This window comes from Sardina pilchardus, chromosome 8, assembly GCF_963854185.1.
Source record: "Sardina pilchardus chromosome 8, fSarPil1.1, whole genome shotgun sequence".
Classification (NCBI taxonomy): Eukaryota; Metazoa; Chordata; class Actinopteri; order Clupeiformes; family Clupeidae; genus Sardina; species Sardina pilchardus.
In genome coordinates this window covers 20,188,288-20,204,941 of record NC_085001.1, presented here as the reverse complement: position 1 = coordinate 20,204,941, position 16,654 = coordinate 20,188,288, and the positions used below count along the sequence as shown (strand labels likewise).

At 43.0% G+C, this 16,654-nt stretch overlaps 1 protein-coding gene across 1 annotated transcript in view; it reads left to right on the top strand.

Annotated features, from left to right (window-relative positions):
* The first annotated feature begins 4,255 nt into the window (after positions 1-4,255).
* The window catches only part of zmat4a (zinc finger, matrin-type 4a), an 80,394-nt gene continuing 67,995 nt past the window's right edge, over positions 4,256-16,654 (top strand). The window contains exon 1 of the mRNA XM_062544036.1: positions 4,256-4,336. The gene's annotated coding sequence lies outside the window, so the exon portion shown is untranslated. The remainder of the gene's footprint in view (positions 4,337-16,654) is intronic.

Sequence of the window (16,654 nt, the reverse complement as noted above, 5' to 3'; positions counted from 1 at the left end):
AAACAGCCACTTCCCATAAATGTGAGGAGTGCCTATTACCCTCTGAGGTCATCATGGTCCTGGCACTTTGAAGCATCCCAGCTCGCAACAAAATGGGAACTGAATACACTGTAATGATATAATAAAATGCACGACTTTTGTCTGACCCCGATGTGGAGAAATGATAAGCGGAGGAGACATGAGGTTCGCAGTGCCCAGGACCGCGAGGGAGCTCGGGCTAGGGCCTATGCTGCTCTACCAAGCTCTTAGTGGAGATGGCAGGGGCATTGCAGGGGCATTTCAGGGGCATTTGAGGACCCCCCCCCCCCCCCTACTTTGTGTGAGACTGAGTGGCCCTCGGAGCTGAGCATTACGAGTGCTGCCTACTGACCTCGAACGCAGAGTCCACATTTACATCTGGAGGAGCGGGGCTGGGTGCTCACAAGGTCACAGCCAAGCTGGAGCTCACGCTGTCTCGCTCTCTTTCTCAGCGCTGTTTCCGTGTGGAATGCTTCCTGTATGGAATATGTACGTATAAGTGTAATGACCTGGTAGCATTCATTGGTCAATATATATCTTAACAACACATACAATAACGTGTGTGAGGCTCCTTAAGCTGAGTCATCTCTAAGCAGTATTCACGTCATCGTAGCATTTATTTACACAAAAGTTGCAAGAGCATGCGGTACATCTAGTTTTCACATGAATCAGTTTGTTGTTATTTACCCTATCAGCGACATCAATCGTCAAAATCTTGATGAGGTAATTTCAAATATACATGGGAGAGATGTCAAATTCCTTTCACACAGCAGCTAATCAACAAACGAGCTTACTGCCAAAAACAAAATCACTGACAAATCAACCTTTGTGGGCAAAGAACATCACCAACAGAACAGCCTTCGGGAGCATTTCACTGGGATTATCAAGCAGACAACTTCCTTCATGGGGGTTTCACTGCATTTGGCCCATGGTACCTCCAGAAGTGGCTCAACAGCGGTATCTGGCGTCCCAGTCGTAGAGTCTTATGAAAGTGATAGTGACATGAGCGACTGAGAAGACCCTGGGCCCTGACTGCAGTATGCACATTGAGCCTGGACTACTCGGAGAGTACTGAACAACTTATAACGGTAAAAAGGGTCGGGCCATTGATGCTGCTACATAGTGTCTTTTTCTGGTGACAGCGAGGTATTTTGTAATGAAAGCATATGATTGCGGTTAATGCATGACAATGCATAAAACTTTGTTTACATCTATAGATTCAGGAAATTACAGTAGCACCTTTCACTGACTTCTTTACATAACCATTTGTGGTTTGCTTCCTACAATCAGCCAAAGAAAAGCAACAGATCCATCAAAACACAACGGTTTGTCTCAGATAATCATTAATTTCTCTGGTCTGCCTGGGATGTTTTTTTTGCAAATAAAGGACTATTTCCAAAATGTCTATGATGACAGGTGGTGCTCAAAGCAGCACTGATTCAATGTTTCTTCAAACAGGAAAGAGTTTGGGGAAAAAAAAGTTCTGTTGAAGGTGCTTTTAAAAGGCACGCTGGTTTTGTCTGCAGGCGATTTCCGCGCAGTTCACGGATAAAAAGGAAACAAGTTGTCCCCCTGATATACGCTCTCTTCACAAAATGCCTCAGACACGGCAGGCACTGAGAGACTACTGCGGCAGCGATGACCTAAAGAAATGAGACTGACCTGAGTCTCTCTATAGCTCAAAGCGAGGAAAACATCCAAGGCCCGAGTTTACCTCGGCATCTGAGTTGCGTATGGCAGCCCTGTCCATAAGGAAATAAAGCTGATGTCAGTTCCTCCGCCTGGGCAACTCCCCTGGTTCTGGAACAGCACAGGCCCCATATATGAACTGTCAGAGCCAGTCACCCCTACCTGCCTTCAAACCCGCTCTGTATCTGATGTGAGGGATAACTTAATTTCTGCCAAACCGTTTCTCTGTTGATTGACTGAGTCAATTTCGGCAGCTCCACCAGAGGGAATGTACATATGGGACTGCCAAAAGCCTCCATCTATGAAGAGAATTACTGGATTCAACTTTGCAGTGGGCATAGATGCACACTCAGGACACAAACAATCTATATGTTCTATTATATGGATTTATACAATTAAGTCATTGGATGAGAAGATACTTATTTGGTCCTACTGATGTTTCTGTATGATTCCAAATCATCCTAATACATTGCATTCCAAATACCATGAATCCAAGTTAAGGTAGGCTACTACTGATTCTACATTATTGCCTTGTAAGGACATCAGGCTGTGGACCTGCTAAAACCTAAACACTAATCAACGACAAAAGAATAGTGCCTTAGGACAGTGTATTCTGAGGCTTGGCTAGCGAGGGGCCTTCTCAGCACCTCTACCAACTGAATGAACCTGAATTCAAACCACAAAAGCCATCTAACACACAAACACACACACACACAGGCACAACATCACATGACAATACTTCAGCAAGAGTCTCCTAACTTGACACCGATGACTGCCCCCCACAACCCCACCCCCGCACTCCACCCCTCACAAACACACCGCAGCCTGTCAGTCTGGTGCATCCCACCCTGCAAAGATGACACAGGTTCAGAGCCGAAACACTCCGCCCGCTCCTGTGGTCGCCGCGGGCGACTGTGCATGGATTGACTGATGGTGACATTTACTCTCTCAGTGTGGCTGCTCATGCAAAAACAGCCCTCGCCCCCAAAATACTGTCAAGCTCGCAGTCGCATGGAACAAGATGAGATCTTCAGGGCGATGTGGCTGGCAGATAACAAAGTGGCACATTTTCCATTTCTTTCATCCAGCATTATTTTTTGTCAGACTAAAACTGTTCTGGTTATTTCAGGTCTGGTTTGGTTTTGCTGGTCCAGCACAGGTTGCTAAATAATGTATCGCAAGGGTCATCGCTGCTGCCGAAATATAAGAAATGAGATCTGAGAAAGCAAGATGTCGATTTGCATTCTTTATGAATGGGTCTTTCACTAGGACCTAGGCACTGCTACTATGTCACTTCTAACAAATCAGAACATAATATTTATTCTTTCTGGCCTGTTAAAATTGCTAAATTAATTGTGTGGCAGGCATTAACTGTAACTAAACTTCTTCAGTCAAAGAGACTAAAATAAGTTTTTGAAAAAGAAATCCGAAGTGTCATTTCAGAAAATGCCAGTGAGCTCAGGAGAAAACCTTTCCTGAATGCTTCAAGGTGCATCAGTCACAGTGACAGCCTTATGCAACACCCCTCCTACCTTGAGTTTGGCTTCACCCCTTAGATTCAAATCAGTGCTGACTTTAAGGTCACAGTTCTTTCCCTTGGCTGAAATGGATCACTGTAGATTAAAAGACTTGATGCATCACTGTAAAACTCTCTTTCCTATCTTTTTACAGTGTATGACTGACTAACTGAACATTTTCTCTGGGTTTAGATGGCTTTCGGTGTGGTCCTATTACAAATACATGCTTTAATTATCTAATCAATAATAATAATAAAAACATTTAGACCTCGTGGCTGGCTAAATGCAACTACAAAGGTCAATCAAAGAAAACAACAGAAAAAGAACATCATTTTCAGTGTGGCAGTTAAAACTAAATAAAACAGTGGAGACAGTTGAAATAGCCAGTGTGTTGAACTACAAGGTCACCCTACTTCCCTGTGTTCCCCCAGGAGTTTAAACATTTGACAAGGTCACAAGGTGACAAGGTCGTTCAAAATTTGACAGAGCACAGAATAGCAAGAACAAGAACTGACAATAAAATACAGGATATGTATCCTGCTGGGGCTGCTCTCGTAGGCTATAACCTTCACATGGCTTAAGTGAATGGATTTGTTTTTATTTAAATTCAATTACAACATCAGTCTCGCCATCGACCAATTAACAAATTTAAGAACTGGCACATTGGATAGCCTTCTAACAAAAATAGAGTACATAGGTTTCTGTCCCAGGGACCCGTTTTGGTCGTGCACCATTCACTAAATGTTTTGTCATTTAATGTCATAGTCCTATGTGGACACGACAGAAGCCATTAGGCAGACTGCACACCTAGGAAATGTACCTTTGCCACCTTCGTGTTCCACTGGTAGCCAGAGAGAGACGTTTGTTGAAGAAAGAGTGAAGAAGCTCCGTGAAACTACTACTGTCTGCTGGCCAATGAGGCAAGAGCGGGGCGGAGAGCCGTCTGCAATTGTACTACAGGACTGCATGCAGCTGCATGAAGCTAGCATCTTCAATTCTCCATAAGCGTCTCGCTCATCTGGTCAATGGATTACACAGTTTCCCTTCAAGTGCAACACCAGCTGACAGTGTTCCCAACGCACTTGTACCAGGGCTACAGTTTGGAGTTACAGGTACACCGTTTTTAATTATTTACGAGCCATTTGTTGTGATCGGTTAAACTGTGTTTATACTGTGCAGTATGTCTGAGTAACCTAACTCTCTAACAGGCAAACTGCAGTCGTATACACCTGAGATTTAGGGCACAGTTGTCCCAGAGCCCAGCTTTACTTTAGCATGCCTGTTTCTTAGCTCGTGTCAGCATCCTTGAAACTGTGGATGCGCCGGTGCCGAGAGTGCGCGCTGTGAAAAGCTACCAGGCAGAGTGCCCCATCTCTCGTCAACAGGATTCAGTTCTTACGACCTGAAATATAGGACAACACGCTAATATCTCTACCAGGCTATGCAGCGTGGCTGACACAATTCTTCATTTTATTGATATACATAAGCCCGTCTTTGTTTTTGTGATGAGAAATAGCTTAGTATTTTGGATGATTCTTGCGTCCTTCCGACAGAGCTCGGACTGTTGCAGCTCTCAATCTATACTTTGAGTGGTCGGATCTAGTTGGCGGGAACATAACATTACACTCAGCTGGTGCATAATTTAGCATTAACCTTACCACATTAGACAATTATTCCAACTCACCTGATTATGCGTCAGTTACTGCTTAATTATAGTGCGGTTGAACGAGAACAACGTTCAGTGTGCCTAGTGGAGTATTTACCAACATGTTGTTTCTACCTCCACACAACTTGGTAGCTATTCTGGCGTACTATAGACAGATTTGTAGGTATTGTTACCGGTGCTTTTTAGTGCTTCTGTTGTGACCTCAGTATGTAGATTATTACAGACATGAAGGGGCCAACGAATTCGTTTTTCCCCCCCAGTTAGTTTTCATGTTCATGATCATATATTTGGAACGTCCTTTTTCTTGTTTTGCAGTCTTTTTCATGTTAAGCTACTCAACATTGGTTTTCATGTAGGCAACTCATGTTACAGGACTGCAGAAAGGTGAAATACTTTAGTTGTTTATACTGTGTGGACCACACCAAGATCAGTTCTGTTAACCAACCACTCTATTGTTGTTATAGCATGCATATTATGTTTAGAGAAAACTTCTCTTTAGTAGTTACCAATATAGAAATGCATATCTATTTTTATCAGCACACAAAGAAGCATCCAATTACAAATCAAGAGGTATTTGTGTATTTGAGATGGCCTTTGAAGTCTTCTTTTTCAGGTGGTGCATGGAAAGGTTATCTTATAGCCCTCACTATAATAGCATTAATATTCTCTTTGCTGTGATCACATGCCCTGGAGTGCAACATGAGACAAAAACAAACGTCTATTTTGAGATAGGAAGCGCCTTGCTTTCTTCTATTTTCTTCCCAGCACAGACTACAATGAGACAGCTTTGAAAGAGACGCTGTGATAAGGTTTCAAAGCAGAAAATCTGTTTTGGGTTCTGAAAATGCATAAAGACGGAAGTATTTACAGTATGTTCTAAATCTGTTTACGCACACAAGCACTCAGACACACACACACACACACACACACACACACACACACCCTTCTCTCAGTTCTTGCTCACTTGTCCTCACCTCCCATTTCCCTCAACCTTTCTGGTGCAAGGTGTGTTGACCGCACATGCTCGTAAAGGATCCTTACAGATATGGATAAAAAAAAAGGACCTTGTGTGAAAGGGCTGGAATGAGATATATGAATTATTGATGCCTTGTTGACAGTGTAGTTCCACCCCCCCAACTCCCCCCCTACCCCAACTTCACTGTACACTGTGGAGAGGCAGCACTTTTGGGTTTTCCGTAGCGGCGTGTAGGAGGACTTAGCATGCACACTCTCAGTCACTCCAACATGCTCCTAGTAGAGTCTCGGGGAAAGAGAGGAATTTGAGAGATTACAAGATCAGTTCTCTGCTCATGCATTATAGATGCATCAAAGTCAAGCTCTCGCAGCTCACAGGCCCCTTCTTGTGGAGACACAGCAAATGAGTTTTCTCCCTGCATGAATGTAATTAGACCTTATTTGCCCCATCAATTAACTGGTAGGATTCTGGCTGATTGGCAGCTGTTTTTGCAACCAGTACAAATACCAGGAGGTTAGTGCTCGCTTGCTCTGGCACAGTCTCTGCCAGAGCACAGCTTCCTCCTTGATATTTTCCTCCATTATTTTAAACCCATTTTTGGACTTTTTTTTAACTGTCGCCTGTGCCAGAGGGGGTTGCGGTCTCCTGAGAACTTTATGTGCTTACGTAGGCAATTTTCTGAAATACAAAATTCTACTTTAGCAATCTGTATTTGTCGTTGCTCAGTAACAATGAGTGTGTGGTATCTCAAGCCTTCCCCAGGGTGTTTTTGTGAAGAGTGGTTTTGCCCTGGAGAGGAGCCCTTTTCCAATACACTCTACTAGAAAGACATACGACCAGATTGCAGTTATGTTAAGCATACTTGTAGTAGACTACAATAGTAGTAGTACAGTAGTACACTGTGCAGGTAACATAGTTAAATGTGGTTTGCACAAAACAGTGCGCTATAAACATGCACTTGTCTTAGGTGTCAATATGGGTTTCAATAGTGTTCTGGTACTGTGGTGTAATTTGTTTACTGTGCCAGGTGTTAAAAAGTGTCATCATAGATTGAATGACTTAAATTTAGTAACATTGTCAGAAACATCATAAACCTTGTTCTTTAGCTGTATAGTGTATGGATGAATGACAGACACTCTCTGTATTCTTGAGTAAAAGGAGTTGGACATTGGGTGCCTCTCATGCAGCGTTTATACGTCCTCCCTCGCTCCTCGGGCTTCGATCCTCACTGATCTACAAAAAGAAAGATAGAAGAAGGGCTAGACTATCCCATTGTTGCCGCCCCATCATTCTTTATGTAGATCAGTGAGGATCGAGGCCCGAGGAGCGAGGGAGTACGTATAAACGCTGCATGAGAGGCACCTATAGTCTTCATTTGTTCAGAACATGAACTTGTCTCCCATTCAATCCCACTGCTTGAACATGCCATGTAGTAGGTTAGTCTGTCCCTAAAGGCAGTGCCGCTCTTGATCTAATGGCTGTGACATATATTTAAATAAGTGAAGCGCTGATGAAGCGCTTAGCAAAATGCGTTGAATAAAAAAATCCCACATTGATAAAGATCAGTGTGCGGTGATTTTGATCTTTCACTTTTGGATTTGACTTACCTGCCTCACCTGCACCTGTACCACTAAAGGCTTGTGCATGGTCAGGGAGTTGGATGCCAATGGACTTTTGGACTGGATATTTAGATCCATGTTTAGCATAACTTAAGCAGACATCAGTCTCTGGTCATAGGCAGGAAAAGCTGTGGGTCTGGAAGTTTATGAAACACTTTTGTACACATGTTGTTAGACAACATTGAAGTTGATGTTAGTGACACGTTATCCAATGATAAGGATGATCTCTCCAGAGTATAGGCATTCAAACAAGCAATAAAGACCCCCCAAACATTTCCGGAGATGATAACCTCTGGGAATTCATCCCTGGGTTTTATACAGACACAAGCAAGCTAGTGTAGTGACTATAATCTTCCACTTCCACATTTCCTCCGGAACATCACTCCCTGTGGACAGCAGACTTCATGACTGCACTCATTGAACCACGTGCTAAGCAATATTTTCATTTCTCCTAGTTTTTTTTGTCTTGACTCCACATATAACTTAGTCTATATTACTTGATCTCAATTACCCAACAGTTTCATGTTGTGATCTTTTATTGAACTACTTTTCAAAATGACGTTCATTGTTGTGGTGTTTACTTTCTATTGGGATCTGGGGCCCAAGTTTGCTTCACGGAAACAAATAAAAAATAGCCTGTTGGAAACTTCCCTATATCCGACCCTCTGCCTGGATACCAGTGTGAACCTCTTTCCGTCCGCTTGAGCTTGGAGAAGGATCCTCCCCTTACTCCCTCTCCCCAACCTCCAGTGCCGGTTCACTCTCTCACTGAGTCCCATGATTAGGCCCTGAAGACAGTCCTCCCACCAGCCGCTTTGACATAATCCTTGTGACAGCTCAGGTCCCAGTGACTAATGTAGAATTACTTTGAAGCAAAGGATTCTGAAATGCCTAAATATTTATACATCTCTAGTAGGAATCTGGAGCAAACTGCTTCTCGGACTTGGTGTATTTCAGGTCCTTGAAACCACACCAAAGAGGGCAATTATTTTTAAAAGTCAATATGCTTGCTGGCATCCTTTTTTGCCAGTGCATTTAATATGGGAGAGCACATTAAGGCCTCTAATATTAAAGTGCCTCATTTTTATTCCACCTGATTATTTAAAGAAAGCTTTAAATGGCAAATCCCTATAATCCATCCCTGCTCTCAGTAATATTGTACCATATGAAAATAAGCCCATAAATAAATGCTCTTTTTAGTGGATGATACTTGTTCCTTTCCCCGTCATAATTCAATATATTTTGCCATACCTTCTTTTTCTTGTATAGCATTCTGTTGATGGCACTGGCTTACATGGTCCTCCCTTTGAAACTGAAGATGAATCAAAAAAGCAGAGCATATGGTACTTTAAAGATCCACTGTACATTATTAGGTTTCAGCAGCTGTACTTGCACTGGGATTTTTCTTCCATTTATATTGTCATTAGCTCAGAGCGCGAAAAATTATGATCATTAATTATGAAAGTCAGGGACCTTTCCTATTTGTACCTTAAGACGATCTCAAAGTTTTTGCTCTTTTTATAGATTATTTCGAACGCAGAGTAGCCAATTAATTTCCTACAAAATCCTCTCTATGCTCTCTACAGATCATGGTAAGTGTCCAATTAATGCACTACAGCCTCGCCTGGGCAGCGTTCCAGGTTCTACTTTAGACCTTGAGAATTACAGACACCTTGTAACAATAAGTTGTAGTTAGAGCCAAGCTCTGAGACGGCAGTCTGAGTTACTCTATCTATACTCGCGGGGGCTATGTCTGCTGCAGTTGTGACATGATCTGATCTGAGGTTTTCAGCTATCTGTAAAGAGAGAGAACACTCTTCACCGAGAATGCTTGTTATGGCAGAAAAGGGTAGGAGGTAAATAGATGTACAGTCAGTGGAGAAGACCGTTTTAGTTGATCCAAGGAGTTAGTTACACACTTTGCCTTTTACAATCATTAGTAATTATAATTGCAGTCAATGAGAAGAATAATTTGACTGGTTGACATTTGGACTTTAGCTTTAAGATCTATGACAGATGACATAGCATCTTTGTAGGGGGGTTCTTTGACTGCAAGCTCATAGTACGTTTCAGTTGTACTTTGTATAACTGGCTTTGAGAAGAAAAACAAACTCTGGAAATCTTTATGAGAAGTACCTATGTGTAACCTACTTTTGGTAAGAATGTAGTGTTGTGTTCCAGACTATGGAGCCCTAAAAAAAAAGGTAATTTGTAAAGGACTCTCTCTCTCTCTCTCTCTCTCTCTCCTCCTCTCTCTCTCTCTCTCTCTCTCTCTCTCTCTCTCTCTCTCTCTCTCTCTCTCCCTCTCTCTCTTAAGATTTCTGGCAAGAGGTTCTCTGTAATGAACCCAGAGCCTACAGCCAGAAACTCTATTTTAAGGTAACATTGTGTCTGCTGTGGAGGAGGGAGAGGAAGCTGTGGGCTGTTTCGTAAAAAATGTCTGACTTTGTTAGTGGATCCACGGTCACTTTCAGCCACTGCTGTTGGCTGCAGGTTGGTGGCATCCAACGTCATGATGTTAGTATTTACTCAATGCTAATGTTAAGCCAGAAGCCAGGCTGTTGCTCAGTGGCATGCTTCAGTAGCAAGTCTAGTAGCCATTCCCCCATACACAATTATTTATTCATTTAGTGATAGATGCACCCCTGTGTACTGTGTAAAGATTATGTATGTCCAGTAATTTGAACATGAGTGTTTTTACCCACTGTGTTATATAGAGAGGGGTTTCTTGTTATTTGTGTTTTATATAAACATAAAATATGTTATCAGAGTGCCAATGCATATAATTGGGTCCTGATTGCTGTATGGTTAAGCAGAGACCTTGTAGAATTCTATGGGTGCATATTGGTAGCTTCAGGACTTGCATGTTGTAGGCATTACATCATGGGAGAGTTGAAAGGCTAGCATAACAAATTTTGACTTACATGCAACTGAGGCAACACAAGGTTGAAAATGAAGTGTGCATAAATTAAGTAACGGCAGCCACACGAACCACATCTGTACTTAACGTGCTGTCTAAACTGCAGCACATTGCACATGAATGCACTCTCTCTTACATAAATGAATGTTGTAAATGGATTTAGGAGCCATTCTTGTGATCCTGCAAAATGCAGCAGACTGCATTAGGCCGTTGCGCAAGGCTTGATGAAAATTAAACCTAATAAATCTCCATGCTAAAGTAATGAAATGTGCCCTTGTGGCTCTCTGCATGAGGAAAGTTCTTAATTTAAGATGAAAAGTAGTAGAGTTCATCATTCTGCTGTATTTGTTGCAAATTCACATGTGCTTGGCAGTCAATTAGTGTGGCAAGTTGAACGCTCTGACCTTCGGTGTTCTGGCAAGATGGAATTGTGGAGGCTCATTTGTTTTGCTTGAAGTGCGAGGATTTGGTCTCGAAAGAATTAATAATTGTCCAAGTAATCGTGAGCAAACCAGTCTTGTTTGTTATGCTTTGTGTTTTAATGAGGTTCTTGAGTTTCTTGTATGTTCTTGAGAGCTTGTGTTAAAATATATTTTTTCAAAAGTGTTCCAAGATGTAGCTGGAAGATGGAAGCTGGAAGATAACTTTTTGAAAATCTTCCCTAGCTCCAGAGTTGAGCTTTGTTTCGTCATCCGCCTCGCTTTGTAAGTCACACGCCTTTTTTTTTTTTGCTCAGCCGTCGGTTGTGACAGACACCTTTTCTCTTTCAAACCTCTCTGTGGATGTCAACCAGAGGCTTGACAGGTTCAGAGACGCAGAGCCCGATTGCCTTTAATCCTCCCCCTCAACACAGAAAAAAAAAAAGACAAGAGCATTATGATCCCAGCCCCGCCACCCGACACCTCTGCGTCAAAAGACGTCTTCGACAATATCTGAGGATCTGTGTGTGTATGGCCCCAGGCATCCAAAATGCATGAGCCCAGGATGCAGTGGGCTAGGGCCCATTGTCGGAGAGACCTCAACTGACACGCACAGATAGCCATTGTCGTTAAGCGCGAGAGTGGCCTCTGTGGCACAAGTGCTGGCAGCCATCCCACAGAGCATTGGTAAATTATTTCTGCAGGGTTTAAATGAGTGGTTGTCACTTGAAGAGTCTATTCGCTAATGAATTATTCCTGTGAAGCTCCTGAAGGTTTTTGGACCTCATCAACTTTACCAGCGGATGAAGCGAGCGATGAATGGATAAATAAGAAATAAACACTCCAGAGATATGTCACTTGACGCAGGCTTCTAGGACTCCTTAAAGGAGTTGTTTTTTGGTTTGTTTTTTGCAGTGTCGAGCTGTGCATGTCGAAATGTTGTTCTTAATGTTGAGAGTGTCTCATCTGGGACACTGGCATAGCTTTGTGATTTAGATAAGTGCTTTGAATAAGATATAGGCCTCAAAAAACGATATATTCTACCAGATTTGTTGACATTAAAGCACACTTTGGTTCTGTCAGCTTCTTAGAGGCCTTCACAAAGACTTATAAATGCGCTATGCGCTGTCATGCGTCGGCCTGGTCTTTTTGTTTTTCATTATTATTTTGTTGTTGTCACTGGTCTCTTGCAGTCGTGTTGTAGGTTTTCATGTCTTAACTTTTTGTCATACCTTTGGGGATTGTGCCTGCATCATTATTTTATTAGAATGTGCCTACTTTGCCAAACGTATTGTGCTCTCCTCTCTGCTTAGCTATAGCACTGTGATGCCTCGAGTCTGTAAGGCAGCTAAATACTGTGTTTGGGCAGGAGTAGGCATCTTTCACTCTTTATTCTATTTTCAGGCTCTGCTGCAGTTGTGATTTCGTCAGTCGCCAGAGTGCTGTTTCAGTTTTAATGTGTGCTCTGTGTCATCTATTTTCTATGAAACTGGCGCATTACTAACTGATGGCTCACGAGGTGATTTCACATAACTTTTGCCCTTTTTTAGTATCTCAGTAATAAAATCGTGTCCATGTAGCCGACTTAGTCATTCCATGCATTGATACGTGTTATATTGCATTGTCTATTGTATTGTCTGTGATATAGTATTGTCTTTTGCATTAGTCGGAGAGCATAGATTTATAATTAAACCCTTGAGCTAGCTTCCTATTGAAGTGCCTCCACAGCTCTAAGGAAATCCATGATGGCAAGAAATCTGTTTCATTTCCTTTCTTAGACATCCTATTCCCTGGAACCCTTCACACCAATGTATAATCTATACCGCTCAGATCTTCCACTATATGTTTTACCACAGGGATTTATAGTAGGCATTTTTATTTCACCCCCCCCCCCCCCCCCCCCCCCCAACCAGTGAGTGTTTCTTTTTAACAATCACTTTCATTCCACGTCCTCCTTTGTGTCACCTCGCCAGCCAGGCTGCCTTGTGGCATTAAAGCACATTTTTTACCCCCCAACACAAAGTTAGCTCTTCGGCAGGAGAGTTGTTGCAGCACGTTAACACCCGCTGTCTATGGTAATTCCTCTGATTAGGATACATAGCAGGCGCGCCTCTTGCTCCGCTCCTCGCCTCTCATCCCAGTTTCTCAGCGTGCTCTGATGTGCTGCCATGGAATGGTAATGAGCTCAACTGGGACATGGGACAGCGCGCGCGAGAGCGAGGGAAGCGCGTTCGTTCTCCGACGATCGGAGGGAGGGTTTTCGGGAGCAGTGCAGAAGTTGCCTCCACAAGGTCTCTCTCCCTGACAACGTCTCACGCAGCTCTGTCTTCTGTGCCGCGTTTAATTAAGGGTTGTTTACGGAATTCCATTTAATTTTGTATGGTTCAACAGAATGGCATGAATATTCAAAATTCTCGACTCGACTCCTCAGGAGTGGGGCTTTGTAGTGGTGCTAGGTCTCTCTGTGGAGAGACGATCACGTGATTCTCTTTTTCGTTCTTCCTTTTTGTTTAAATGCAAAAGTTCTCCTCACGAGTTCCTTTGGGGAATTCAAGTCAAGTCATTTTTCGTGAAACAAACAGGGGAAGCGGTAAACTTTAAAAGCTACATCGCCCTAAACTGTTCCATGGTCCTTGGGTTTGATCATGAATTATACAGCCACTCAGCCCTAGTTTAAAAAAAAAAAAAAAAAAAAATCATAGCATTAATTAGAAGCAGGAAAATGTGGAGCCGGTTGAGAAAATTAGGCTGACACAGAAAGGGTCTTCAGCTTCCCTTGGCTGTGATATACCATTAATTATGCAGGCTATGAAGGGCCCGTCACATCCACGGGAGGTTCTTTCCTCTATGTCAGCAGACACGTCATCTCTCATTGTCTCCTTAACAAGTTTTGGGAAGGAGGGAAAACATGGTGCAACCATGGGCAGCAGTGTCAGCAGAGCTTGCTCAGTACGTCTGTCACCATTGTCAGTGTTGGTTGATTTTTGGGGGGGGGGGGCTTTATGAGCAAGCATCCGCGTGTGTGTGTTTTTTTTTTGGCTTGCTTTCCCATCTATACCTGGACGACGCAGCGACGTTGCGCTGACACACCTGTCCAACAGTTGATGAGTGCGTTAGACTGCAGTGTCAGGTGTTTTTTTTTTTTTTTTCGTGAGTGAGGGGGGAGAGGGGGGGCACCTTGACAGCAGCCCACAGTGACTCCAGCACATGGCGGCGTGGGCTGCGGTCCAGCTTCACAGCTCAACACCTTCCCCGACGAATTACAACAGACCTTTTATGGGCTGAACATCTGTCAGGGCCGCCCACCACACTGGCCCCTCTGTTGTCTTGGCAATAGCCCCCTCACCACCAGTTCCCTTCCTCTGTCTCCCCCCTTTCTCCCCCCCCTCTCTCTCTCTCTCTCTTTCTCTCTTCCACTCTCTCACTCACTGTCTCTATCCATCTCTCTTTCATTATGTCTCTGTCTCTGTCTCTCTCACCCATTCTCTGCCCCCGCTCCACCCCACCCCACCATCTCCTCCCTCTCAGACAGATAGACACTCAGGCCACTGGCTGTCGTGTTCAGAGTGATTTTCTGCTCCTTCAGCACAGGCCGATGCAAGACGCCAGACCCAGGCCGAGACAGACTCCATTAAAGTATATGGCACAGAAAGTAAAAGCCTACTACCACGGGTTTGTTTATATTGCTCTTAATACATCACCAGCGCTGACCTGACTTTACAAGTCTCAAGATGTTTTCCTCTTGAGCTCCGTATAATTGGAAAGCAGGCTTATTTATGAAATCATGCTTGCGTGAAACAGATACAGACATATCTAGTTTTTTTTTTTTTATTCATGTCGGCTTGTCATACCTTGACAGTTAATCATAGTTATTCACAGAGTGTTGACTTTGCTGAAAGAGGGCGTCGTTGATTTTGTTGCAATTTCTCGATATTGCTTTGGTGTTGTTTTGAAAGTCAGTTAGAAAGCTGTACAGATAATTGTATGGTAATACTGTAATGTGTCATCAAAGCTCTGCCAGGGTAATCCAGGAAGGCTACGTGGTCATTCTTCCAAAACAGGCACTGACTAAATAATAAAATCTGTCTGGCATGGGTGGCTTAGCGCAGACGGTGACCGCACTCCCGAAGCTGGGGCACCATCGAGGGTTGATCTGAAAAGAACTCTTAAAAGCGCTAATTTATGCTGCTCGGCCCCGCTGTAACTCGGGCACTATCCTTGCCAGCGCTGAAGCGAGCTGCTCGCAGCCGATTATGGCAGAGGACTTCACCGAGAGGCTTTGGGTTATTTATCCACCCCCCCTCCCTTCCTCCCGTTCACCCTCATCTTCCTCCTCCTCCTCCTCCCTTGGTTCTGCGGCAGGCAGGCAGGCAGGCAGGCGCTGTGTGATCTGACAGATTTTATTCTCATCTCCTCTTCATTGTTCCTCCCCATTGGACCCCTTAATGCCAGTGTGCCACTGACTGATGCAACAGCTAAGACTTGTTGTTCCATTGTGAAACAGCGCGCTATCAAGGTCACCCCCGGTTTTCAGGAACAGTGCCTGAAAATACTAGCGCTGGCATTGTGGTGAACTCCTTCCCTTGGAATTAGCAGCAGAATTGCAACCAAATGGTTTTAAAAGTGGGGATTATTTGATTAGGGAGATACTGTATTTGTCCCATTTTTTTAAATTAAATCACAGTATAATGATATTTTGATTGACTGTTATTATTCTAGGTATTTAATGTCGTATGACATTAGCTTTTGCGCACTGACATTAATTGACATAAGTGATTGATTATACCGAGGGAAAATAGCAATGTCAATGGAATTTTTAAATGTATGTAAGCGACTGGCCCAAGCTGGTCCTCCAAACAATCTAGGCCGCAATTACAGCTCATTGCTTTGGATGTGGCATTGAGAAGAAAACACCAATTCACTTATGATACTTGATTTATTCGAGCTCAAAATGCTGATCTTGGCTTTTGTTCCACTGAGTTGGATATATCTCCATTTAACCTCAGTAGTCCTTCCCTGATACACCAACTGTTAAGATCTATATTTGAATTGGATGTCTGTGTCAGGAGAACCCTAAAGCACCAACTGTTTTGATATTTTCTTCACCTGTTTATAAGAGTTTTTGCTCATCAATTCGTACCTGCTGGCGAAAGAGGCAGATAATCCATTCAAACCTCACATTATCCTTCTCAACACACCAAGGGTAAACAACAGCATCAAAAAGCTGAACTATGCTGGTGCTGGATCTTTGTGGTGCAGCATTATGTGTTATAAAAGGATTGCAAAAACGAATGCTGTAGTACTTTACTTAAACCCAGTATCCATAAAGCACAAAGTATGTATAATAATAACGATGATGGTCATAAAGTGTTACGATGCCATAGTAATAACTTTGCGTAACATTTATTTTAAAGGCTTATATGTCACATCCATAAAGAGCATTGGATGCACTAGTATAAGGCACAGACCAGTTACCAGTGCCAGTATCAGCTGCTAAAAGATGCTTTATTACCAATACTTTGATACAAGCCTGTAAGGGCTTATGCTATAAGTTATAACAGTATAGTGAGTGCAGTCTTTAGTGATTTGCAGGTAACACTAGTCATTACTGAGTGCTTATATAGACATATGTGGTTTTATAAGTACTTTATAACATCATAGGAAGGTATTTGTAATGTTTAATGGATATTGGGTTTAGGTGCAAGAGCAAGTGTTGCCAAATATGTCTAATGATAGCAGCTGAGGAGAAAAAAAAAAGAAAAAAAAGCTTGGCCTCATTGTATTGTGTGGCTTTCTGCTAACTGTGTAGTGAGTGACATTATTTGCAGTG